General features: G+C 50.4%; 39 non-coding genes across 39 annotated transcripts; all 39 read right to left on the bottom strand.

The window, feature by feature from the left end:
* Positions 1–266: 266 nt before the first annotated feature.
* Trnat-cgu (transfer RNA threonine (anticodon CGU)) lies at positions 267–338 on the bottom strand. Its single transcript has one exon. It is a non-coding gene; the product is annotated as a tRNA-Thr (tRNA).
* A 694-nt stretch (positions 339–1,032) lies between these two features.
* On the bottom strand, positions 1,033–1,106 carry Trnan-guu (transfer RNA asparagine (anticodon GUU)). The gene has a single exon. It is a non-coding gene; the product is annotated as a tRNA-Asn (tRNA).
* Positions 1,107–1,429: 323 nt separating this feature from the next.
* Positions 1,430–1,501, bottom strand: Trnat-cgu (transfer RNA threonine (anticodon CGU)). The gene has a single exon. It is a non-coding gene; the product is annotated as a tRNA-Thr (tRNA).
* Positions 1,502–2,189: 688 nt separating this feature from the next.
* Trnan-guu (transfer RNA asparagine (anticodon GUU)) lies at positions 2,190–2,263 on the bottom strand. The gene has a single exon. It is a non-coding gene; the product is annotated as a tRNA-Asn (tRNA).
* A 323-nt stretch (positions 2,264–2,586) lies between these two features.
* Trnat-cgu (transfer RNA threonine (anticodon CGU)) lies at positions 2,587–2,658 on the bottom strand. Its single transcript has one exon. It is a non-coding gene; the product is annotated as a tRNA-Thr (tRNA).
* Positions 2,659–3,346: 688 nt separating this feature from the next.
* Trnan-guu (transfer RNA asparagine (anticodon GUU)) lies at positions 3,347–3,420 on the bottom strand. Its single transcript has one exon. It is a non-coding gene; the product is annotated as a tRNA-Asn (tRNA).
* Positions 3,421–3,743: 323 nt separating this feature from the next.
* On the bottom strand, positions 3,744–3,815 carry Trnat-cgu (transfer RNA threonine (anticodon CGU)). The gene has a single exon. It is a non-coding gene; the product is annotated as a tRNA-Thr (tRNA).
* A 694-nt stretch (positions 3,816–4,509) lies between these two features.
* Trnan-guu (transfer RNA asparagine (anticodon GUU)) lies at positions 4,510–4,583 on the bottom strand. Its single transcript has one exon. It is a non-coding gene; the product is annotated as a tRNA-Asn (tRNA).
* Positions 4,584–4,906: 323 nt separating this feature from the next.
* On the bottom strand, positions 4,907–4,978 carry Trnat-cgu (transfer RNA threonine (anticodon CGU)). Its single transcript has one exon. It is a non-coding gene; the product is annotated as a tRNA-Thr (tRNA).
* A 688-nt stretch (positions 4,979–5,666) lies between these two features.
* Positions 5,667–5,740, bottom strand: Trnan-guu (transfer RNA asparagine (anticodon GUU)). Its single transcript has one exon. It is a non-coding gene; the product is annotated as a tRNA-Asn (tRNA).
* A 323-nt stretch (positions 5,741–6,063) lies between these two features.
* On the bottom strand, positions 6,064–6,135 carry Trnat-cgu (transfer RNA threonine (anticodon CGU)). The gene has a single exon. It is a non-coding gene; the product is annotated as a tRNA-Thr (tRNA).
* Positions 6,136–6,823: 688 nt separating this feature from the next.
* Positions 6,824–6,897, bottom strand: Trnan-guu (transfer RNA asparagine (anticodon GUU)). Its single transcript has one exon. It is a non-coding gene; the product is annotated as a tRNA-Asn (tRNA).
* Positions 6,898–7,220: 323 nt separating this feature from the next.
* Positions 7,221–7,292, bottom strand: Trnat-cgu (transfer RNA threonine (anticodon CGU)). The gene has a single exon. It is a non-coding gene; the product is annotated as a tRNA-Thr (tRNA).
* A 694-nt stretch (positions 7,293–7,986) lies between these two features.
* Trnan-guu (transfer RNA asparagine (anticodon GUU)) lies at positions 7,987–8,060 on the bottom strand. Its single transcript has one exon. It is a non-coding gene; the product is annotated as a tRNA-Asn (tRNA).
* A 323-nt stretch (positions 8,061–8,383) lies between these two features.
* Positions 8,384–8,455, bottom strand: Trnat-cgu (transfer RNA threonine (anticodon CGU)). Its single transcript has one exon. It is a non-coding gene; the product is annotated as a tRNA-Thr (tRNA).
* A 694-nt stretch (positions 8,456–9,149) lies between these two features.
* Positions 9,150–9,223, bottom strand: Trnan-guu (transfer RNA asparagine (anticodon GUU)). The gene has a single exon. It is a non-coding gene; the product is annotated as a tRNA-Asn (tRNA).
* A 323-nt stretch (positions 9,224–9,546) lies between these two features.
* Positions 9,547–9,618, bottom strand: Trnat-cgu (transfer RNA threonine (anticodon CGU)). The gene has a single exon. It is a non-coding gene; the product is annotated as a tRNA-Thr (tRNA).
* Positions 9,619–10,312: 694 nt separating this feature from the next.
* Trnan-guu (transfer RNA asparagine (anticodon GUU)) lies at positions 10,313–10,386 on the bottom strand. The gene has a single exon. It is a non-coding gene; the product is annotated as a tRNA-Asn (tRNA).
* Positions 10,387–10,709: 323 nt separating this feature from the next.
* Positions 10,710–10,781, bottom strand: Trnat-cgu (transfer RNA threonine (anticodon CGU)). Its single transcript has one exon. It is a non-coding gene; the product is annotated as a tRNA-Thr (tRNA).
* Positions 10,782–11,475: 694 nt separating this feature from the next.
* On the bottom strand, positions 11,476–11,549 carry Trnan-guu (transfer RNA asparagine (anticodon GUU)). The gene has a single exon. It is a non-coding gene; the product is annotated as a tRNA-Asn (tRNA).
* A 323-nt stretch (positions 11,550–11,872) lies between these two features.
* Trnat-cgu (transfer RNA threonine (anticodon CGU)) lies at positions 11,873–11,944 on the bottom strand. Its single transcript has one exon. It is a non-coding gene; the product is annotated as a tRNA-Thr (tRNA).
* Positions 11,945–12,638: 694 nt separating this feature from the next.
* Trnan-guu (transfer RNA asparagine (anticodon GUU)) lies at positions 12,639–12,712 on the bottom strand. The gene has a single exon. It is a non-coding gene; the product is annotated as a tRNA-Asn (tRNA).
* Positions 12,713–13,035: 323 nt separating this feature from the next.
* Positions 13,036–13,107, bottom strand: Trnat-cgu (transfer RNA threonine (anticodon CGU)). Its single transcript has one exon. It is a non-coding gene; the product is annotated as a tRNA-Thr (tRNA).
* A 688-nt stretch (positions 13,108–13,795) lies between these two features.
* Trnan-guu (transfer RNA asparagine (anticodon GUU)) lies at positions 13,796–13,869 on the bottom strand. Its single transcript has one exon. It is a non-coding gene; the product is annotated as a tRNA-Asn (tRNA).
* A 323-nt stretch (positions 13,870–14,192) lies between these two features.
* On the bottom strand, positions 14,193–14,264 carry Trnat-cgu (transfer RNA threonine (anticodon CGU)). The gene has a single exon. It is a non-coding gene; the product is annotated as a tRNA-Thr (tRNA).
* A 694-nt stretch (positions 14,265–14,958) lies between these two features.
* Trnan-guu (transfer RNA asparagine (anticodon GUU)) lies at positions 14,959–15,032 on the bottom strand. Its single transcript has one exon. It is a non-coding gene; the product is annotated as a tRNA-Asn (tRNA).
* A 323-nt stretch (positions 15,033–15,355) lies between these two features.
* Positions 15,356–15,427, bottom strand: Trnat-cgu (transfer RNA threonine (anticodon CGU)). Its single transcript has one exon. It is a non-coding gene; the product is annotated as a tRNA-Thr (tRNA).
* Positions 15,428–16,121: 694 nt separating this feature from the next.
* Trnan-guu (transfer RNA asparagine (anticodon GUU)) lies at positions 16,122–16,195 on the bottom strand. The gene has a single exon. It is a non-coding gene; the product is annotated as a tRNA-Asn (tRNA).
* A 323-nt stretch (positions 16,196–16,518) lies between these two features.
* Trnat-cgu (transfer RNA threonine (anticodon CGU)) lies at positions 16,519–16,590 on the bottom strand. Its single transcript has one exon. It is a non-coding gene; the product is annotated as a tRNA-Thr (tRNA).
* Positions 16,591–17,278: 688 nt separating this feature from the next.
* Trnan-guu (transfer RNA asparagine (anticodon GUU)) lies at positions 17,279–17,352 on the bottom strand. The gene has a single exon. It is a non-coding gene; the product is annotated as a tRNA-Asn (tRNA).
* A 323-nt stretch (positions 17,353–17,675) lies between these two features.
* On the bottom strand, positions 17,676–17,747 carry Trnat-cgu (transfer RNA threonine (anticodon CGU)). Its single transcript has one exon. It is a non-coding gene; the product is annotated as a tRNA-Thr (tRNA).
* Positions 17,748–18,441: 694 nt separating this feature from the next.
* Trnan-guu (transfer RNA asparagine (anticodon GUU)) lies at positions 18,442–18,515 on the bottom strand. Its single transcript has one exon. It is a non-coding gene; the product is annotated as a tRNA-Asn (tRNA).
* Positions 18,516–18,838: 323 nt separating this feature from the next.
* Positions 18,839–18,910, bottom strand: Trnat-cgu (transfer RNA threonine (anticodon CGU)). Its single transcript has one exon. It is a non-coding gene; the product is annotated as a tRNA-Thr (tRNA).
* A 688-nt stretch (positions 18,911–19,598) lies between these two features.
* On the bottom strand, positions 19,599–19,672 carry Trnan-guu (transfer RNA asparagine (anticodon GUU)). Its single transcript has one exon. It is a non-coding gene; the product is annotated as a tRNA-Asn (tRNA).
* A 323-nt stretch (positions 19,673–19,995) lies between these two features.
* Positions 19,996–20,067, bottom strand: Trnat-cgu (transfer RNA threonine (anticodon CGU)). Its single transcript has one exon. It is a non-coding gene; the product is annotated as a tRNA-Thr (tRNA).
* Positions 20,068–20,755: 688 nt separating this feature from the next.
* On the bottom strand, positions 20,756–20,829 carry Trnan-guu (transfer RNA asparagine (anticodon GUU)). Its single transcript has one exon. It is a non-coding gene; the product is annotated as a tRNA-Asn (tRNA).
* A 323-nt stretch (positions 20,830–21,152) lies between these two features.
* On the bottom strand, positions 21,153–21,224 carry Trnat-cgu (transfer RNA threonine (anticodon CGU)). Its single transcript has one exon. It is a non-coding gene; the product is annotated as a tRNA-Thr (tRNA).
* A 694-nt stretch (positions 21,225–21,918) lies between these two features.
* On the bottom strand, positions 21,919–21,992 carry Trnan-guu (transfer RNA asparagine (anticodon GUU)). The gene has a single exon. It is a non-coding gene; the product is annotated as a tRNA-Asn (tRNA).
* A 323-nt stretch (positions 21,993–22,315) lies between these two features.
* Positions 22,316–22,387, bottom strand: Trnat-cgu (transfer RNA threonine (anticodon CGU)). Its single transcript has one exon. It is a non-coding gene; the product is annotated as a tRNA-Thr (tRNA).
* Positions 22,388–22,753: the final 366 nt, after the last annotated feature.

Here is a 22,753-nt window from a genome sequence, read left to right as displayed (position 1 = left end):
GAATGGTAGCATCTGCTTACGCCTCTTCACATGGATAAAATGCATGCACACTGTAGCGACGCTCGTAAACGAATGACATCGCCAAGCATGACATTATACTACAAAATGCATACAAACCACTGTTCTCCCTATGCAATCAGAAAACCTCTGAGGCCAGTAGGATACTTGTTATAGGTTGTAGAACATCCCTTCCATTCAGTGTACTGCCATGTGTTAGATGCTGCTCGCGATAGCTCCGCTCCTTGCGGGAAGGTTAAAAAAATGAATGCCTTCTGTGAGGTTCGAACTCACGACCCCTGGTTTACGAGACCAGTGCTCTACCACTGAGCTAAGAAGGCGGCAGCTGCGGGTTTGTGAGCTATCCCCGAATTGTCACTTCATCATACTGAATCTTGCAGCCCTCGACCAGATAACGGATTTGGCACACAGCTGCTGCTGCTGCTGGGGGTGTCCACATTGCCGTTTTCCAAATCTCTTGACTGTTTCGCCCTTACGATCGACGACGAGCGTCGTGCCACCAAACGTTTGCGGTCTGCACAATCTTGACCTAGTGCACAGTTTGTTGGATTGCGTGGCTCGACTGCGAAATGCGCCTTTCGGCTCCTCTCTCTGGCTGCAGTATGCTGTTGTCCACAGTGGCACTGGCGTTGCCCATGGGGCTTCATGTAAGGCGACTGCACGTCGCTCGGCCAGCAGCGGCCTACTGCAGACCGACACTTAAGAGACACCAAATAGAAATCGACATCGAGAGACAGGCCCTGTCATATGGCACTCGCGACGTATACGCTGAAATTGAATGTAAAGAATACGTCTTTTGTAGTGGGCGTCGCTCTACTGCAGTGTCACACATGACGAATAAATAGGAAAACAGTAGAACGTCTGTGTAGGGCCATGTTTTTACCTACAGTGTCACTTGGCTGAATGTGTATAAGGCTCTGTGGCATCACTCAACACAGCCAAGTTGTCACACTAGCTGTGTATCTCTAACAAAGTTGACGTATGTCCTCACCTGGGTGACGGTTAAAACGATTTCGCCCCCGGGTGGGCTCGAACCACCAACCTTTCGGTTAACAGCCGAACGCGCTAGCCGATTGCGCCACGGAGGCCTTGACTTGTGCTGTGCATATCAACGCAGTTCGTATACCTTCTGCAGGAATCTCGCAGAATGGTAGCATCTGCTTACGCCTCTTCACATGGATAAAATGCATGCACACTGTAGCGACGCTCGTAAACGAATGACATCGCCAAGCATGACATTATACTACAAAATGCATACAAACCACTGTTCTCCCTATGCAATCAGAAAACCTCTGAGGCCAGTAGGATACTTGTTATAGGTTGTAGAACATCCCTTCCATTCAGTGTACTGCCATGTGTTAGATGCTGCTCGCGATAGCTCCGCTCCTTGCGGGAAGGTTAAAAAAATGAATGCCTTCTGTGAGGTTCGAACTCACGACCCCTGGTTTACGAGACCAGTGCTCTACCACTGAGCTAAGAAAGCGGCAGCTGCGCGTTTGTGAGCTATCCCCGAATTGTCACTTCATCATACTGAATCTTGCAGCCCTCGACCAGATAACGGATTTGGCACACAGCTGCTGCTGGGGGTGTCCACATTGCAGTTTTCCAAATCTCTTGACTGTTTCGCCCTTACGATCGACGACGAGCGTCGTGCCACCAAACGTTTGCGGTCTGCACAATCTTGACCTAGTGCACAGTTTGTTGGATTGCGTGGCTCGACTGCGAAATGCGCCTTTCGGCGCCTCTCTCTGGCTGCAGTATGCTGTTGTCCACAGTGGCACTGGCGTTGCCCATGGGGCTTCATGTAAGTCGACTGCTCGTCGCTCGGCCAGCAGCGGCCTACTGCAGACCGACGCTTAAGAGACACCAAATAGAAATCGACATCGAGAGACAGGCCCTGTCATATGGCACTCGCGACGTATACGCTGAAATTGAATGTAAAGAATACGTCTTTTGTAGTGGGCGTCGCTCTACTGCAGTGTCACACATGACGAATAAATAGGAAAACAGTAGAACGTCTGTGTAGGGCCATGTTTTTACCTACAGTGTCACTTGGCTGAATGTGTATAAGGCTCTGTGGCATCACTCAACACAGCCAAGTTGTCACACTAGCTGTGTATCTCTAACAAAGTTGACGTATGTCCTCACCTGGGTGACGGTTAAAACGATTTCGCCCCCGGGTGGGCTCGAACCACCAACCTTTCGGTTAACAGCCGAACGCGCTAGCCGATTGCGCCACGGAGGCCTTGACTTGTGCTGTGCATATCAACGCAGTTCGTATACCTTCTGCAGGAATCTCGCAGAATGGTAGCATCTGCTTACGCCTCTTCACATGGATAAAATGCATGCACACTGTAGCGACGCTCGTAAACGAATGACATCGCCAAGCATGACATTATACTACAAAATGCATACAAACCACTGTTCTCCCTATGCAATCAGAAAACCTCTGAGGCCAGTAGGATACTTGTTATAGGTTGTAGAACATCCCTTCCATTCAGTGTACTGCCATGTGTTAGATGCTGCTCGCGATAGCTCCGCTCCTTGCGGGAAGGTTAAAAAAATGAATGCCTTCTGTGAGGTTCGAACTCACGACCCCTGGTTTACGAGACCAGTGCTCTACCACTGAGCTAAGAAAGCGGCAGCTGCGCGTTTGTGAGCTATCCCCGAATTGTCACTTCATCATACTGAATCTTGCAGCCCTCGACCAGATAACGGATTTGGCACACAGCTGCTGCTGGGGGTGTCCACATTGCAGTTTTCCAAATCTCTTGACTGTTTCGCCCTTACGATCGACGACGAGCGTCGTGCCACCAAACGTTTGCGGTCTGCACAATCTTGACCTAGTGCACAGTTTGTTGGATTGCGTGGCTCGACTGCGAAATGCGCCTTTCGGCTCCTCTCTCTGGCTGCAGTATGCTGTTGTCCACAGTGGCACTGGCGTTGCCCATGGGGCTTCATGTAAGGCGACTGCACGTCGCTCGGCCAGCAGCGGCCTACTGCAGACCGACACTTAAGAGACACCAAATAGAAATCGACATCGAGAGACAGGCCCTGTCATATGGCACTCGCGACGTATACGCTGAAATTGAATGTAAAGAATACGTCTTTTGTAGTGGGCGTCGCTCTACTGCAGTGTCACACATGACGAATAAATAGGAAAACAGTAGAACGTCTGTGTAGGGCCATGTTTTTACCTACAGTGTCACTTGGCTGAATGTGTATAAGGCTCTGTGGCATCACTCAACACAGCCAAGTTGTCACACTAGCTGTGTATCTCTAACAAAGCTGACGTATGTCCTCACCTGGGTGACGGTTAAAACGATTTCGCCCCCGGGTGGGCTCGAACCACCAACCTTTCGGTTAACAGCCGAACGCGCTAGCCGATTGCGCCACGGAGGCCTTGACTTGTGCTGTGTATATCAACGCAGTTCGTATACCTTCTGCAGGAATCTCGCAGAATGGTAGCATCTGCTTACGCCTCTTCACATGGATAAAATGCATGCACACTGTAGCGACGCTCGTAAACGAATGACATCGCCAAGCATGACATTATACTACAAAATGCATACAAACCACTGTTCTCCCTATGCAATCAGAAAACCTCTGAGGCCAGTAGGATACTTGTTATAGGTTGTAGAACATCCCTTCCATTCAGTGTACTGCCATGTGTTAGATGCTGCTCGCGATAGCTCCGCTCCTTGCGGGAAGGTTAAAAAAATGAATGCCTTCTGTGAGGTTCGAACTCACGACCCCTGGTTTACGAGACCAGTGCTCTACCACTGAGCTAAGAAGGCGGCAGCTGCGCGTTTGTGAGCTATCCCCGAATTGTCACTTCATCATACTGAATCTTGCAGCCCTCGACCAGATAACGGATTTGGCACACAGCTGCTGCTGCTGCTGGGGGTGTCCACATTGCCGTTTTCCAAATCTCTTGACTGTTTCGCCCTTACGATCGACGACGAGCGTCGTGCCACCAAACGTTTGCGGTCTGCACAATCTTGACCTAGTGCACAGTTTGTTGGATTGCGTGGCTCGACTGCGAAATGCGCCTTTCGGCGCCTCTCTCTGGCTGCAGTATGCTGTTGTCCACAGTGGCACTGGCGTTGCCCATGGGGCTTCATGTAAGTCGACTGCTCGTCGCTCGGCCAGCAGCGGCCTACTGCAGACCGACGCTTAAGAGACACCAAATAGAAATCGACATCGAGAGACAGGCCCTGTCATATGGCACTCGCGACGTATACGCTGAAATTGAATGTAAAGAATACGTCTTTTGTAGTGGGCGTCGCTCTACTGCAGTGTCACACATGACGAATAAATAGGAAAACAGTAGAACGTCTGTGTAGGGCCATGTTTTTACCTACAGTGTCACTTGGCTGAATGTGTATAAGGCTCTGTGGCATCACTCAACACAGCCAAGTTGTCACACTAGCTGTGTATCTCTAACAAAGTTGACGTATGTCCTCACCTGGGTGACGGTTAAAACGATTTCGCCCCCGGGTGGGCTCGAACCACCAACCTTTCGGTTAACAGCCGAACGCGCTAGCCGATTGCGCCACGGAGGCCTTGACTTGTGCTGTGCATATCAACGCAGTTCGTATACCTTCTGCAGGAATCTCGCAGAATGGTAGCATCTGCTTACGCCTCTTCACATGGATAAAATGCATGCACACTGTAGCGACGCTCGTAAACGAATGACATCGCCAAGCATGACATTATACTACAAAATGCATACAAACCACTGTTCTCCCTATGCAATCAGAAAACCTCTGAGGCCAGTAGGATACTTGTTATAGGTTGTAGAACATCCCTTCCATTCAGTGTACTGCCATGTGTTAGATGCTGCTCGCGATAGCTCCGCTCCTTGCGGGAAGGTTAAAAAAATGAATGCCTTCTGTGAGGTTCGAACTCACGACCCCTGGTTTACGAGACCAGTGCTCTACCACTGAGCTAAGAAAGCGGCAGCTGCGCGTTTGTGAGCTATCCCCGAATTGTCACTTCATCATACTGAATCTTGCAGCCCTCGACCAGATAACGGATTTGGCACACAGCTGCTGCTGGGGGTGTCCACATTGCAGTTTTCCAAATCTCTTGACTGTTTCGCCCTTACGATCGACGACGAGCGTCGTGCCACCAAACGTTTGCGGTCTGCACAATCTTGACCTAGTGCACAGTTTGTTGGATTGCGTGGCTCGACTGCGAAATGCGCCTTTCGGCTCCTCTCTCTGGCTGCAGTATGCTGTTGTCCACAGTGGCACTGGCGTTGCCCATGGGGCTTCATGTAAGGCGACTGAACGTCGCTCGGCCAGCAGCGGCCTACTGCAGACCGACACTTAAGAGACACCAAATAGAAATCGACATCGACAGACAGGCCCTGTCATATGGCACTCGCGACGTATACGCTGAAATTGAATGTAAAGAATACGTCTTTTGTAGTGGGCGTCGCTCTACTGCAGTGTCACACATGACGAATAAATAGGAAAACAGTAGAACGTCTGTGTAGGGCCATGTTTTTACCTACAGTGTCACTTGGCTGAATGTGTATAAGGCTCTGTGGCATCACTCAACACAGCCAAGTTGTCACACTAGCTGTGTATCTCTAACAAAGTTGACGTATGTCCTCACCTGGGTGACGGTTAAAACGATTTCGCCCCCGGGTGGGCTCGAACCACCAACCTTTCGGTTAACAGCCGAACGCGCTAGCCGATTGCGCCACGGAGGCCTTGACTTGTGCTGTGCATATCAACGCAGTTCGTATACCTTCTGCAGGAATCTCGCAGAATGGTAGCATCTGCTTACGCCTCTTCACATGGATAAAATGCATGCACACTGTAGCGACGCTCGTAAACGAATGACATCGCCAAGCATGACATTATACTACAAAATGCATACAAACCACTGTTCTCCCTATGCAATCAGAAAACCTCTGAGGCCAGTAGGATACTTGTTATAGGTTGTAGAACATCCCTTCCATTCAGTGTACTGCCATGTGTTAGATGCTGCTCGCGATAGCTCCGCTCCTTGCGGGAAGGTTAAAAAAATGAATGCCTTCTGTGAGGTTCGAACTCACGACCCCTGGTTTACGAGACCAGTGCTCTACCACTGAGCTAAGAAAGCGGCAGCTGCGCGTTTGTGAGCTATCCCCGAATTGTCACTTCATCATACTGAATCTTGCAGCCCTCGACCAGATAACGGATTTGGCACACAGCTGCTGCTGGGGGTGTCCACATTGCAGTTTTCCAAATCTCTTGACTGTTTCGCCCTTACGATCGACGACGAGCGTCGTGCCACCAAACGTTTGCGGTCTGCACAATCTTGACCTAGTGCACAGTTTGTTGGATTGCGTGGCTCGACTGCGAAATGCGCCTTTCGGCTCCTCTCTCTGGCTGCAGTATGCTGTTGTCCACAGTGGCACTGGCGTTGCCCATGGGGCTTCATGTAAGGCGACTGAACGTCGCTCGGCCAGCAGCGGCCTACTGCAGACCGACACTTAAGAGACACCAAATAGAAATCGACATCGAGAGACAGGCCCTGTCATATGGCACTCGCGACGTATACGCTGAAATTGAATGTAAAGAATACGTCTTTTGTAGTGGGCGTCGCTCTACTGCAGTGTCACACATGACGAATAAATAGGAAAACAGTAGAACGTCTGTGTAGGGCCATGTTTTTACCTACAGTGTCACTTGGCTGAATGTGTATAAGGCTCTGTGGCATCACTCAACACAGCCAAGTTGTCACACTAGCTGTGTATCTCTAACAAAGTTGACGTATGTCCTCACCTGGGTGACGGTTAAAACGATTTCGCCCCCGGGTGGGCTCGAACCACCAACCTTTCGGTTAACAGCCGAACGCGCTAGCCGATTGCGCCACGGAGGCCTTGACTTGTGCTGTGCATATCAACGCAGTTCGTATACCTTCTGCAGGAATCTCGCAGAATGGTAGCATCTGCTTACGCCTCTTCACATGGATAAAATGCATGCACACTGTAGCGACGCTCGTAAACGAATGACATCGCCAAGCATGACATTATACTACAAAATGCATACAAACCACTGTTCTCCCTATGCAATCAGAAAACCTCTGAGGCCAGTAGGATACTTGTTATAGGTTGTAGAACATCCCTTCCATTCAGTGTACTGCCATGTGTTAGATGCTGCTCGCGATAGCTCCGCTCCTTGCGGGAAGGTTAAAAAAATGAATGCCTTCTGTGAGGTTCGAACTCACGACCCCTGGTTTACGAGACCAGTGCTCTACCACTGAGCTAAGAAGGCGGCAGCTGCGGGTTTGTGAGCTATCCCCGAATTGTCACTTCATCATACTGAATCTTGCAGCCCTCGACCAGATAACGGATTTGGCACACAGCTGCTGCTGCTGCTGGGGGTGTCCACATTGCCGTTTTCCAAATCTCTTGACTGTTTCGCCCTTACGATCGACGACGAGCGTCGTGCCACCAAACGTTTGCGGTCTGCACAATCTTGACCTAGTGCACAGTTTGTTGGATTGCGTGGCTCGACTGCGAAATGCGCCTTTCGGCTCCTCTCTCTGGCTGCAGTATGCTGTTGTCCACAGTGGCACTGGCGTTGCCCATGGGGCTTCATGTAAGGCGACTGCACGTCGCTCGGCCAGCAGCGGCCTACTGCAGACCGACACTTAAGAGACACCAAATAGAAATCGACATCGAGAGACAGGCCCTGTCATATGGCACTCGCGACGTATACGCTGAAATTGAATGTAAAGAATACGTCTTTTGTAGTGGGCGTCGCTCTACTGCAGTGTCACACATGACGAATAAATAGGAAAACAGTAGAACGTCTGTGTAGGGCCATGTTTTTACCTACAGTGTCACTTGGCTGAATGTGTATAAGGCTCTGTGGCATCACTCAACACAGCCAAGTTGTCACACTAGCTGTGTATCTCTAACAAAGTTGACGTATGTCCTCACCTGGGTGACGGTTAAAACGATTTCGCCCCCGGGTGGGCTCGAACCACCAACCTTTCGGTTAACAGCCGAACGCGCTAGCCGATTGCGCCACGGAGGCCTTGACTTGTGCTGTGCATATCAACGCAGTTCGTATACCTTCTGCAGGAATCTCGCAGAATGGTAGCATCTGCTTACGCCTCTTCACATGGATAAAATGCATGCACACTGTAGCGACGCTCGTAAACGAATGACATCGCCAAGCATGACATTATACTACAAAATGCATACAAACCACTGTTCTCCCTATGCAATCAGAAAACCTCTGAGGCCAGTAGGATACTTGTTATAGGTTGTAGAACATCCCTTCCATTCAGTGTACTGCCATGTGTTAGATGCTGCTCGCGATAGCTCCGCTCCTTGCGGGAAGGTTAAAAAAATGAATGCCTTCTGTGAGGTTCGAACTCACGACCCCTGGTTTACGAGACCAGTGCTCTACCACTGAGCTAAGAAGGCGGCAGCTGCGGGTTTGTGAGCTATCCCCGAATTGTCACTTCATCATACTGAATCTTGCAGCCCTCGACCAGATAACGGATTTGGCACACAGCTGCTGCTGCTGCTGGGGGTGTCCACATTGCCGTTTTCCAAATCTCTTGACTGTTTCGCCCTTACGATCGACGACGAGCGTCGTGCCACCAAACGTTTGCGGTCTGCACAATCTTGACCTAGTGCACAGTTTGTTGGATTGCGTGGCTCGACTGCGAAATGCGCCTTTCGGCTCCTCTCTCTGGCTGCAGTATGCTGTTGTCCACAGTGGCACTGGCGTTGCCCATGGGGCTTCATGTAAGGCGACTGCACGTCGCTCGGCCAGCAGCGGCCTACTGCAGACCGACACTTAAGAGACACCAAATAGAAATCGACATCGAGAGACAGGCCCTGTCATATGGCACTCGCGACGTATACGCTGAAATTGAATGTAAAGAATACGTCTTTTGTAGTGGGCGTCGCTCTACTGCAGTGTCACACATGACGAATAAATAGGAAAACAGTAGAACGTCTGTGTAGGGCCATGTTTTTACCTACAGTGTCACTTGGCTGAATGTGTATAAGGCTCTGTGGCATCACTCAACACAGCCAAGTTGTCACACTAGCTGTGTATCTCTAACAAAGCTGACGTATGTCCTCACCTGGGTGACGGTTAAAACGATTTCGCCCCCGGGTGGGCTCGAACCACCAACCTTTCGGTTAACAGCCGAACGCGCTAGCCGATTGCGCCACGGAGGCCTTGACTTGTGCTGTGCATATCAACGCAGTTCGTATACCTTCTGCAGGAATCTCGCAGAATGGTAGCATCTGCTTACGCCTCTTCACATGGATAAAATGCATGCACACTGTAGCGACGCTCGTAAACGAATGACATCGCCAAGCATGACATTATACTACAAAATGCATACAAACCACTGTTCTCCCTATGCAATCAGAAAACCTCTGAGGCCAGTAGGATACTTGTTATAGGTTGTAGAACATCCCTTCCATTCAGTGTACTGCCATGTGTTAGATGCTGCTCGCGATAGCTCCGCTCCTTGCGGGAAGGTTAAAAAAATGAATGCCTTCTGTGAGGTTCGAACTCACGACCCCTGGTTTACGAGACCAGTGCTCTACCACTGAGCTAAGAAGGCGGCAGCTGCGGGTTTGTGAGCTATCCCCGAATTGTCACTTCATCATACTGAATCTTGCAGCCCTCGACCAGATAACGGATTTGGCACACAGCTGCTGCTGCTGCTGGGGGTGTCCACATTGCCGTTTTCCAAATCTCTTGACTGTTTCGCCCTTACGATCGACGACGAGCGTCGTGCCACCAAACGTTTGCGGTCTGCACAATCTTGACCTAGTGCACAGTTTGTTGGATTGCGTGGCTCGACTGCGAAATGCGCCTTTCGGCTCCTCTCTCTGGCTGCAGTATGCTGTTGTCCACAGTGGCACTGGCGTTGCCCATGGGGCTTCATGTAAGGCGACTGCACGTCGCTCGGCCAGCAGCGGCCTACTGCAGACCGACACTTAAGAGACACCAAATAGAAATCGACATCGAGAGACAGGCCCTGTCATATGGCACTCGCGACGTATACGCTGAAATTGAATGTAAAGAATACGTCTTTTGTAGTGGGCGTCGCTCTACTGCAGTGTCACACATGACGAATAAATAGGAAAACAGTAGAACGTCTGTGTAGGGCCATGTTTTTACCTACAGTGTCACTTGGCTGAATGTGTATAAGGCTCTGTGGCATCACTCAACACAGCCAAGTTGTCACACTAGCTGTGTATCTCTAACAAAGCTGACGTATGTCCTCACCTGGGTGACGGTTAAAACGATTTCGCCCCCGGGTGGGCTCGAACCACCAACCTTTCGGTTAACAGCCGAACGCGCTAGCCGATTGCGCCACGGAGGCCTTGACTTGTGCTGTGCATATCAACGCAGTTCGTATACCTTCTGCAGGAATCTCGCAGAATGGTAGCATCTGCTTACGCCTCTTCACATGGATAAAATGCATGCACACTGTAGCGACGCTCGTAAACGAATGACATCGCCAAGCATGACATTATACTACAAAATGCATACAAACCACTGTTCTCCCTATGCAATCAGAAAACCTCTGAGGCCAGTAGGATACTTGTTATAGGTTGTAGAACATCCCTTCCATTCAGTGTACTGCCATGTGTTAGATGCTGCTCGCGATAGCTCCGCTCCTTGCGGGAAGGTTAAAAAAATGAATGCCTTCTGTGAGGTTCGAACTCACGACCCCTGGTTTACGAGACCAGTGCTCTACCACTGACCTAAGAAGGCGGCAGCTGCGGGTTTGTGAGCTATCCCCGAATTGTCACTTCATCATACTGAATCTTGCAGCCCTCGACCAGATAACGGATTTGGCACACAGCTGCTGCTGCTGCTGGGGGTGTCCACATTGCCGTTTTCCAAATCTCTTGACTGTTTCGCCCTTACGATCGACGACGAGCGTCGTGCCACCAAACGTTTGCGGTCTGCACAATCTTGACCTAGTGCACAGTTTGTTGGATTGCGTGGCTCGACTGCGAAATGCGCCTTTCGGCTCCTCTCTCTGGCTGCAGTATGCTGTTGTCCACAGTGGCACTGGCGTTGCCCATGGGGCTTCATGTAAGGCGACTGCACGTCGCTCGGCCAGCAGCGGCCTACTGCAGACCGACACTTAAGAGACACCAAATAGAAATCGACATCGAGAGACAGGCCCTGTCATATGGCACTCGCGACGTATACGCTGAAATTGAATGTAAAGAATACGTCTTTTGTAGTGGGCGTCGCTCTACTGCAGTGTCACACATGACGAATAAATAGGAAAACAGTAGAACGTCTGTGTAGGGCCATGTTTTTACCTACAGTGTCACTTGGCTGAATGTGTATAAGGCTCTGTGGCATCACTCAACACAGCCAAGTTGTCACACTAGCTGTGTATCTCTAACAAAGCTGACGTATGTCCTCACCTGGGTGACGGTTAAAACGATTTCGCCCCCGGGTGGGCTCGAACCACCAACCTTTCGGTTAACAGCCGAACGCGCTAGCCGATTGCGCCACGGAGGCCTTGACTTGTGCTGTGCATATCAACGCAGTTCGTATACCTTCTGCAGGAATCTCGCAGAATGGTAGCATCTGCTTACGCCTCTTCACATGGATAAAATGCATGCACACTGTAGCGACGCTCGTAAACGAATGACATCGCCAAGCATGACATTATACTACAAAATGCATACAAACCACTGTTCTCCCTATGCAATCAGAAAACCTCTGAGGCCAGTAGGATACTTGTTATAGGTTGTAGAACATCCCTTCCATTCAGTGTACTGCCATGTGTTAGATGCTGCTCGCGATAGCTCCGCTCCTTGCGGGAAGGTTAAAAAAATGAATGCCTTCTGTGAGGTTCGAACTCACGACCCCTGGTTTACGAGACCAGTGCTCTACCACTGAGCTAAGAAGGCGGCAGCTGCGCGTTTGTGAGCTATCCCCGAATTGTCACTTCATCATACTGAATCTTGCAGCCCTCGACCAGATAACGGATTTGGCACACAGCTGCTGCTGCTGCTGGGGGTGTCCACATTGCCGTTTTCCAAATCTCTTGACTGTTTCGCCCTTACGATCGACGACGAGCGTCGTGCCACCAAACGTTTGCGGTCTGCACAATCTTGACCTAGTGCACAGTTTGTTGGATTGCGTGGCTCGACTGCGAAATGCGCCTTTCGGCGCCTCTCTCTGGCTGCAGTATGCTGTTGTCCACAGTGGCACTGGCGTTGCCCATGGGGCTTCATGTAAGTCGACTGCTCGTCGCTCGGCCAGCAGCGGCCTACTGCAGACCGACGCTTAAGAGACACCAAATAGAAATCGACATCGAGAGACAGGCCCTGTCATATGGCACTCGCGACGTATACGCTGAAATTGAATGTAAAGAATACGTCTTTTGTAGTGGGCGTCGCTCTACTGCAGTGTCACACATGACGAATAAATAGGAAAACAGTAGAACGTCTGTGTAGGGCCATGTTTTTACCTACAGTGTCACTTGGCTGAATGTGTATAAGGCTCTGTGGCATCACTCAACACAGCCAAGTTGTCACACTAGCTGTGTATCTCTAACAAAGTTGACGTATGTCCTCACCTGGGTGACGGTTAAAACGATTTCGCCCCCGGGTGGGCTCGAACCACCAACCTTTCGGTTAACAGCCGAACGCGCTAGCCGATTGCGCCACGGAGGCCTTGACTTGTGCTGTGCATATCAACGCAGTTCGTATACCTTCTGCAGGAATCTCGCAGAATGGTAGCATCTGCTTACGCCTCTTCACATGGATAAAATGCATGCACACTGTAGCGACGCTCGTAAACGAATGACATCGCCAAGCATGACATTATACTACAAAATGCATACAAACCACTGTTCTCCCTATGCAATCAGAAAACCTCTGAGGCCAGTAGGATACTTGTTATAGGTTGTAGAACATCCCTTCCATTCAGTGTACTGCCATGTGTTAGATGCTGCTCGCGATAGCTCCGCTCCTTGCGGGAAGGTTAAAAAAATGAATGCCTTCTGTGAGGTTCGAACTCACGACCCCTGGTTTACGAGACCAGTGCTCTACCACTGAGCTAAGAAAGCGGCAGCTGCGCGTTTGTGAGCTATCCCCGAATTGTCACTTCATCATACTGAATCTTGCAGCCCTCGACCAGATAACGGATTTGGCACACAGCTGCTGCTGGGGGTGTCCACATTGCAGTTTTCCAAATCTCTTGACTGTTTCGCCCTTACGATCGACGACGAGCGTCGTGCCACCAAACGTTTGCGGTCTGCACAATCTTGACCTAGTGCACAGTTTGTTGGATTGCGTGGCTCGACTGCGAAATGCGCCTTTCGGCTCCTCTCTCTGGCTGCAGTATGCTGTTGTCCACAGTGGCACTGGCGTTGCCCATGGGGCTTCATGTAAGGCGACTGCACGTCGCTCGGCCAGCAGCGGCCTACTGCAGACCGACACTTAAGAGACACCAAATAGAAATCGACATCGAGAGACAGGCCCTGTCATATGGCACTCGCGACGTATACGCTGAAATTGAATGTAAAGAATACGTCTTTTGTAGTGGGCGTCGCTCTACTGCAGTGTCACACATGACGAATAAATAGGAAAACAGTAGAACGTCTGTGTAGGGCCATGTTTTTACCTACAGTGTCACTTGGCTGAATGTGTATAAGGCTCTGTGGCATCACTCAACACAGCCAAGTTGTCACACTAGCTGTGTATCTCTAACAAAGCTGACGTATGTCCTCACCTGGGTGACGGTTAAAACGATTTCGCCCCCGGGTGGGCTCGAACCACCAACCTTTCGGTTAACAGCCGAACGCGCTAGCCGATTGCGCCACGGAGGCCTTGACTTGTGCTGTGTATATCAACGCAGTTCGTATACCTTCTGCAGGAATCTCGCAGAATGGTAGCATCTGCTTACGCCTCTTCACATGGATAAAATGCATGCACACTGTAGCGACGCTCGTAAACGAATGACATCGCCAAGCATGACATTATACTACAAAATGCATACAAACCACTGTTCTCCCTATGCAATCAGAAAACCTCTGAGGCCAGTAGGATACTTGTTATAGGTTGTAGAACATCCCTTCCATTCAGTGTACTGCCATGTGTTAGATGCTGCTCGCGATAGCTCCGCTCCTTGCGGGAAGGTTAAAAAAATGAATGCCTTCTGTGAGGTTCGAACTCACGACCCCTGGTTTACGAGACCAGTGCTCTACCACTGAGCTAAGAAGGCGGCAGCTGCGCGTTTGTGAGCTATCCCCGAATTGTCACTTCATCATACTGAATCTTGCAGCCCTCGACCAGATAACGGATTTGGCACACAGCTGCTGCTGCTGCTGGGGGTGTCCACATTGCCGTTTTCCAAATCTCTTGACTGTTTCGCCCTTACGATCGACGACGAGCGTCGTGCCACCAAACGTTTGCGGTCTGCACAATCTTGACCTAGTGCACAGTTTGTTGGATTGCGTGGCTCGACTGCGAAATGCGCCTTTCGGCGCCTCTCTCTGGCTGCAGTATGCTGTTGTCCACAGTGGCACTGGCGTTGCCCATGGGGCTTCATGTAAGTCGACTGCTCGTCGCTCGGCCAGCAGCGGCCTACTGCAGACCGACGCTTAAGAGACACCAAATAGAAATCGACATCGAGAGACAGGCCCTGTCATATGGCACTCGCGACGTATACGCTGAAATTGAATGTAAAGAATACGTCTTTTGTAGTGGGCGTCGCTCTACTGCAGTGTCACACATGACGAATAAATAGGAAAACAGTAGAACGTCTGTGTAGGGCCATGTTTTTACCTACAGTGTCACTTGGCTGAATGTGTATAAGGCTCTGTGGCATCACTCAACACAGCCAAGTTGTCACACTAGCTGTGTATCTCTAACAAAGCTGACGTATGTCCTCACCTGGGTGACGGTTAAAACGATTTCGCCCCCGGGTGGGCTCGAACCACCAACCTTTCGGTTAACAGCCGAACGCGCTAGCCGATTGCGCCACGGAGGCCTTGACTTGTGCTGTGCATATCAACGCAGTTCGTATACCTTCTGCAGGAATCTCGCAGAATGGTAGCATCTGCTTACGCCTCTTCACATGGATAAAATGCATGCACACTGTAGCGACGCTCGTAAACGAATGACATCGCCAAGCATGACATTATACTACAAAATGCATACAAACCACTGTTCTCCCTATGCAATCAGAAAACCTCTGAGGCCAGTAGGATACTTGTTATAGGTTGTAGAACATCCCTTCCATTCAGTGTACTGCCATGTGTTAGATGCTGCTCGCGATAGCTCCGCTCCTTGCGGGAAGGTTAAAAAAATGAATGCCTTCTGTGAGGTTCGAACTCACGACCCCTGGTTTACGAGACCAGTGCTCTACCACTGAGCTAAGAAGGCGGCAGCTGCGCGTTTGTGAGCTATCCCCGAATTGTCACTTCATCATACTGAATCTTGCAGCCCTCGACCAGATAACGGATTTGGCACACAGCTGCTGCTGCTGCTGGGGGTGTCCACATTGCCGTTTTCCAAATCTCTTGACTGTTTCGCCCTTACGATCGACGACGAGCGTCGTGCCACCAAACGTTTGCGGTCTGCACAATCTTGACCTAGTGCACAGTTTGTTGGATTGCGTGGCTCGACTGCGAAATGCGCCTTTCGGCGCCTCTCTCTGGCTGCAGTATGCTGTTGTCCACAGTGGCACTGGCGTTGCCCATGGGGCTTCATGTAAGTCGACTGCTCGTCGCTCGGCCAGCAGCGGCCTACTGCAGACCGACGCTTAAGAGACACCAAATAGAAATCGACATCGAGAGACAGGCCCTGTCATATGGCACTCGCGACGTATACGCTGAAATTGAATGTAAAGAATACGTCTTTTGTAGTGGGCGTCGCTCTACTGCAGTGTCACACATGACGAATAAATAGGAAAACAGTAGAACGTCTGTGTAGGGCCATGTTTTTACCTACAGTGTCACTTGGCTGAATGTGTATAAGGCTCTGTGGCATCACTCAACACAGCCAAGTTGTCACACTAGCTGTGTATCTCTAACAAAGTTGACGTATGTCCTCACCTGGGTGACGGTTAAAACGATTTCGCCCCCGGGTGGGCTCGAACCACCAACCTTTCGGTTAACAGCCGAACGCGCTAGCCGATTGCGCCACGGAGGCCTTGACTTGTGCTGTGCATATCAACGCAGTTCGTATACCTTCTGCAGGAATCTCGCAGAATGGTAGCATCTGCTTACGCCTCTTCACATGGATAAAATGCATGCACACTGTAGCGACGCTCGTAAACGAATGACATCGCCAAGCATGACATTATACTACAAAATGCATACAAACCACTGTTCTCCCTATGCAATCAGAAAACCTCTGAGGCCAGTAGGATACTTGTTATAGGTTGTAGAACATCCCTTCCATTCAGTGTACTGCCATGTGTTAGATGCTGCTCGCGATAGCTCCGCTCCTTGCGGGAAGGTTAAAAAAATGAATGCCTTCTGTGAGGTTCGAACTCACGACCCCTGGTTTACGAGACCAGTGCTCTACCACTGAGCTAAGAAAGCGGCAGCTGCGCGTTTGTGAGCTATCCCCGAATTGTCACTTCATCATACTGAATCTTGCAGCCCTCGACCAGATAACGGATTTGGCACACAGCTGCTGCTGGGGGTGTCCACATTGCAGTTTTCCAAATCTCTTGACTGTTTCGCCCTTACGATCGACGACGAGCGTCGTGCCACCAAACGTTTGCGGTCTGCACAATCTTGACCTAGTGCACAGTTTGTTGGATTGCGTGGCTCGACTGCGAAATGCGCCTTTCGGCTCCTCTCTCTGGCTGCAGTATGCTGTTGTCCACAGTGGCACTGGCGTTGCCCATGGGGCTTCATGTAAGGCGACTGCACGTCGCTCGGCCAGCAGCGGCCTACTGCAGACCGACACTTAAGAGACACCAAATAGAAATCGACATCGAGAGACAGGCCCTGTCATATGGCACTCGCGACGTATACGCTGAAATTGAATGTAAAGAATACGTCTTTTGTAGTGGGCGTCGCTCTACTGCAGTGTCACACATGACGAATAAATAGGAAAACAGTAGAACGTCTGTGTAGGGCCATGTTTTTACCTACAGTGTCACTTGGCTGAATGTGTATAAGGCTCTGTGGCATCACTCAACACAGCCAAGTTGTCACACTAGCTGTGTATCTCTAACAAAGCTGACGTATGTCCTCACCTGGGTGACGGTTAAAACGATTTCGCCCCCGGGTGGGCTCGAACCACCAACCTTTCGGTTAACAGCCGAACGCGCTAGCCGATTGCGCCACGGAGGCCTTGACTTGTGCTGTGTATATCAACGCAGTTCGTATACCTTCTGCAGGAATCTCGCAGAATGGTAGCATCTGCTTACGCCTCTTCACATGGATAAAATGCATGCACACTGTAGCGACGCTCGTAAACGAATGACATCGCCAAGCATGACATTATACTACAAAATGCATACAAACCACTGTTCTCCCTATGCAATCAGAAAACCTCTGAGGCCAGTAGGATACTTGTTATAGGTTGTAGAACATCCCTTCCATTCAGTGTACTGCCATGTGTTAGATGCTGCTCGCGATAGCTCCGCTCCTTGCGGGAAGGTTAAAAAAATGAATGCCTTCTGTGAGGTTCGAACTCACGACCCCTGGTTTACGAGACCAGTGCTCTACCACTGAGCTAAGAAGGCGGCAGCTGCGCGTTTGTGAGCTATCCCCGAATTGTCACTTCATCATACTGAATCTTGCAGCCCTCGACCAGATAACGGATTTGGCACACAGCTGCTGCTGCTGCTGGGGGTGTCCACATTGCCGTTTTCCAAATCTCTTGACTGTTTCGCCCTTACGATCGACGACGAGCGTCGTGCCACCAAACGTTTGCGGTCTGCACAATCTTGACCTAGTGCACAGTTTGTTGGATTGCGTGGCTCGACTGCGAAATGCGCCTTTCGGCGCCTCTCTCTGGCTGCAGTATGCTGTTGTCCACAGTGGCACTGGCGTTGCCCATGGGGCTTCATGTAAGTCGACTGCTCGTCGCTCGGCCAGCAGCGGCCTACTGCAGACCGACGCTTAAGAGACACCAAATAGAAATCGACATCGAGAGACAGGCCCTGTCATATGGCACTCGCGACGTATACGCTGAAATTGAATGTAAAGAATACGTCTTTTGTAGTGGGCGTCGCTCTACTGCAGTGTCACACATGACGAATAAATAGGAAAACAGTAGAACGTCTGTGTAGGGCCATGTTTTTACCTACAGTGTCACTTGGCTGAATGTGTATAAGGCTCTGTGGCATCACTCAACACAGCCAAGTTGTCACACTAGCTGTGTATCTCTAACAAAGTTGACGTATGTCCTCACCTGGGTGACGGTTAAAACGATTTCGCCCCCGGGTGGGCTCGAACCACCAACCTTTCGGTTAACAGCCGAACGCGCTAGCCGATTGCGCCACGGAGGCCTTGACTTGTGCTGTGCATATCAACGCAGTTCGTATACCTTCTGCAGGAATCTCGCAGAATGGTAGCATCTGCTTACGCCTCTTCACATGGATAAAATGCATGCACACTGTAGCGACGCTCGTAAACGAATGACATCGCCAAGCATGACATTATACTACAAAATGCATACAAACCACTGTTCTCCCTATGCAATCAGAAAACCTCTGAGGCCAGTAGGATACTTGTTATAGGTTGTAGAACATCCCTTCCATTCAGTGTACTGCCATGTGTTAGATGCTGCTCGCGATAGCTCCGCTCCTTGCGGGAAGGTTAAAAAAATGAATGCCTTCTGTGAGGTTCGAACTCACGACCCCTGGTTTACGAGACCAGTGCTCTACCACTGAGCTAAGAAAGCGGCAGCTGCGCGTTTGTGAGCTATCCCCGAATTGTCACTTCATCATACTGAATCTTGCAGCCCTCGACCAGATAACGGATTTGGCACACAGCTGCTGCTGGGGGTGTCCACATTGCAGTTTTCCAAATCTCTTGACTGTTTCGCCCTTACGATCGACGACGAGCGTCGTGCCACCAAACGTTTGCGGTCTGCACAATCTTGACCTAGTGCACAGTTTGTTGGATTGCGTGGCTCGACTGCGAAATGCGCCTTTCGGCTCCTCTCTCTGGCTGCAGTATGCTGTTGTCCACAGTGGCACTGGCGTTGCCCATGGGGCTTCATGTAAGGCGACTGAACGTCGCTCGGCCAGCAGCGGCCTACTGCAGACCGACACTTAAGAGACACCAAATAGAAATCGACATCGACAGACAGGCCCTGTCATATGGCACTCGCGACGTATACGCTGAAATTGAATGTAAAGAATACGTCTTTTGTAGTGGGCGTCGCTCTACTGCAGTGTCACACATGACGAATAAATAGGAAAACAGTAGAACGTCTGTGTAGGGCCATGTTTTTACCTACAGTGTCACTTGGCTGAATGTGTATAAGGCTCTGTGGCATCACTCAACACAGCCAAGTTGTCACACTAGCTGTGTATCTCTAACAAAGTTGACGTATGTCCTCACCTGGGTGACGGTTAAAACGATTTCGCCCCCGGGTGGGCTCGAACCACCAACCTTTCGGTTAACAGCCGAACGCGCTAGCCGATTGCGCCACGGAGGCCTTGACTTGTGCTGTGCATATCAACGCAGTTCGTATACCTTCTGCAGGAATCTCGCAGAATGATAGCATCTGCTTACGCCTCTTCACATGGATAAAATGCATGCACACTGTAGCGACGCTCGTAAACGAATGACATCGCCAAGCATGACATTATACTACAAAATGCATACAAACCACTGTTCTCCCTATGCAATCAGAAAACCTCTGAGGCCAGTAGGATACTTGTTATAGGTTGTAGAACATCCCTTCCATTCAGTGTACTGCCATGTGTTAGATGCTGCTCGCGATAGCTCCGCTCCTTGCGGGAAGGTTAAAAAAATGAATGCCTTCTGTGAGGTTCGAACTCACGACCCCTGGTTTACGAGACCAGTGCTCTACCACTGAGCTAAGAAAGCGGCAGCTGCGCGTTTGTGAGCTATCCCCGAATTGTCACTTCATCATACTGAATCTTGCAGCCCTCGACCAGATAACGGATTTGGCACACAGCTGCTGCTGGGGGTGTCCACATTGCAGTTTTCCAAATCTCTTGACTGTTTCGCCCTTACGATCGACGACGAGCGTCGTGCCACCAAACGTTTGCGGTCTGCACAATCTTGACCTAGTGCACAGTTTGTTGGATTGCGTGGCTCGACTGCGAAATGCGCCTTTCGGCTCCTCTCTCTGGCTGCAGTATGCTGTTGTCCACAGTGGCACTGGCGTTGCCCATGGGGCTTCATGTAAGGCGACTGAACGTCGCTCGGCCAGCAGCGGCCTACTGCAGACCGACACTTAAGAGACACCAAATAGAAATCGACATCGAGAGACAGGCCCTGTCATATGGCACTCGCGACGTATACGCTGAAATTGAATGTAAAGAATACGTCTTTTGTAGTGGGCGTCGCTCTACTGCAGTGTCACACATGACGAATAAATAGGAAAACAGTAGAACGTCTGTGTAGGGCCATGTTTTTACCTACAGTGTCACTTGGCTGAATGTGTATAAGGCTCTGTGGCATCACTCAACACAGCCAAGTTGTCACACTAGCTGTGTATCTCTAACAAAGTTGACGTATGTCCTCACCTGGGTGACGGTTAAAACGATTTCGCCCCCGGGTGGGCTCGAACCACCAACCTTTCGGTTAACAGCCGAACGCGCTAGCCGATTGCGCCACGGAGGCCTTGACTTGTGCTGTGCATATCAACGCAGTTCGTATACCTTCTGCAGGAATCTCGCAGAATGGTAGCATCTGCTTACGCCTCTTCACATGGATAAAATGCATGCACACTGTAGCGACGCTCGTAAACGAATGACATCGCCAAGCATGACATTATACTACAAAATGCATACAAACCACTGTTCTCCCTATGCAATCAGAAAACCTCTGAGGCCAGTAGGATACTTGTTATAGGTTGTAGAACATCCCTTCCATTCAGTGTACTGCCATGTGTTAGATGCTGCTCGCGATAGCTCCGCTCCTTGCGGGAAGGTTAAAAAAATGAATGCCTTCTGTGAGGTTCGAACTCACGACCCCTGGTTTACGAGACCAGTGCTCTACCACTGAGCTAAGAAGGCGGCAGCTGCGGGTTTGTGAGCTATCCCCGAATTGTCACTTCATCATACTGAATCTTGCAGCCCTCGACCAGATAACGGATTTGGCACACAGCTGCTGCTGCTGCTGGGGGTGTCCACATTGCCGTTTTCCAAATCTCTTGACTGTTTCGCCCTTACGATCGACGACGAGCGTCGTGCCACCAAACGTTTGCGGTCTGCACAATCTTGACCTAGTGCACAGTTTGTTGGATTGCGTGGCTCGACTGCGAAATGCGCCTTTCGGCTCCTCTCTCTGGCTGCAGTATGCTGTTGTCCACAGTGGCACTGGCGTTGCCCATGGGGCTTCATGTAAGGCGACTGCACGTCGCTCGGCCAGCAGCGGCCTACTGCAGACCGACACTTAAGAGACACCAAATAGAAATCGACATCGAGAGACAGGCCCTGTCATATGGCACTCGCGACGTATACGCTGAAATTGAATGTAAAGAATACGTCTTTTGTAGTGGGCGTCGCTCTACTGCAGTGTCACACATGACGAATAAATAGGAAAACAGTAGAACGTCTGTGTAGGGCCATGTTTTTACCTACAGTGTCACTTGGCTGAATGTGTATAAGGCTCTGTGGCATCACTCAACACAGCCAAGTTGTCACACTAGCTGTGTATCTCTAACAAAGCTGACGTATGTCCTCACCTGGGTGACGGTTAAAACGATTTCGCCCCCGGGTGGGCTCGAACCACCAACCTTTCGGTTAACAGCCGAACGCGCTAGCCGATTGCGCCACGGAGGCCTTGACTTGTGCTGTGCATATCAACGCAGTTCGTATACCTTCTGCAGGAATCTCGCAGAATGGTAGCATCTGCTTACGCCTCTTCACATGGATAAAATGCATGCACACTGTAGCGACGCTCGTAAACGAATGACATCGCCAAGCATGACATTATACTACAAAATGCATACAAACCACTGTTCTCCCTATGCAATCAGAAAACCTCTGAGGCCAGTAGGATACTTGTTATAGGTTGTAGAACATCCCTTCCATTCAGTGTACTGCCATGTGTTAGATGCTGCTCGCGATAGCTCCGCTCCTTGCGGGAAGGTTAAAAAAATGAATGCCTTCTGTGAGGTTCGAACTCACGACCCCTGGTTTACGAGACCAGTGCTCTACCACTGACCTAAGAAGGCGGCAGCTGCGGGTTTGTGAGCTATCCCCGAATTGTCACTTCATCATACTGAATCTTGCAGCCCTCGACCAGATAACGGATTTGGCACACAGCTGCTGCTGCTGCTGGGGGTGTCCACATTGCCGTTTTCCAAATCTCTTGACTGTTTCGCCCTTACGATCGACGACGAGCGTCGTGCCACCAAACGTTTGCGGTCTGCACAATCTTGACCTAGTGCACAGTTTGTTGGATTGCGTGGCTCGACTGCGAAATGCGCCTTTCGGCTCCTCTCTCTGGCTGCAGTATGCTGTTGTCCACAGTGGCACTGGCGTTGCCCATGGGGCTTCATGTAAGGCGACTGCACGTCGCTCGGCCAGCAGCGGCCTAC

The sequence above is a fragment of the Schistocerca cancellata genome, chromosome 6 (genome assembly GCF_023864275.1).
Source record: "Schistocerca cancellata isolate TAMUIC-IGC-003103 chromosome 6, iqSchCanc2.1, whole genome shotgun sequence".
Lineage (NCBI taxonomy): Eukaryota > Metazoa > Arthropoda > Insecta > Orthoptera > Acrididae > Schistocerca > Schistocerca cancellata.
The sequence above is the reverse complement of the archived record's forward strand: the minus strand, read 5'-3'. Positions and strand labels throughout refer to the sequence as shown.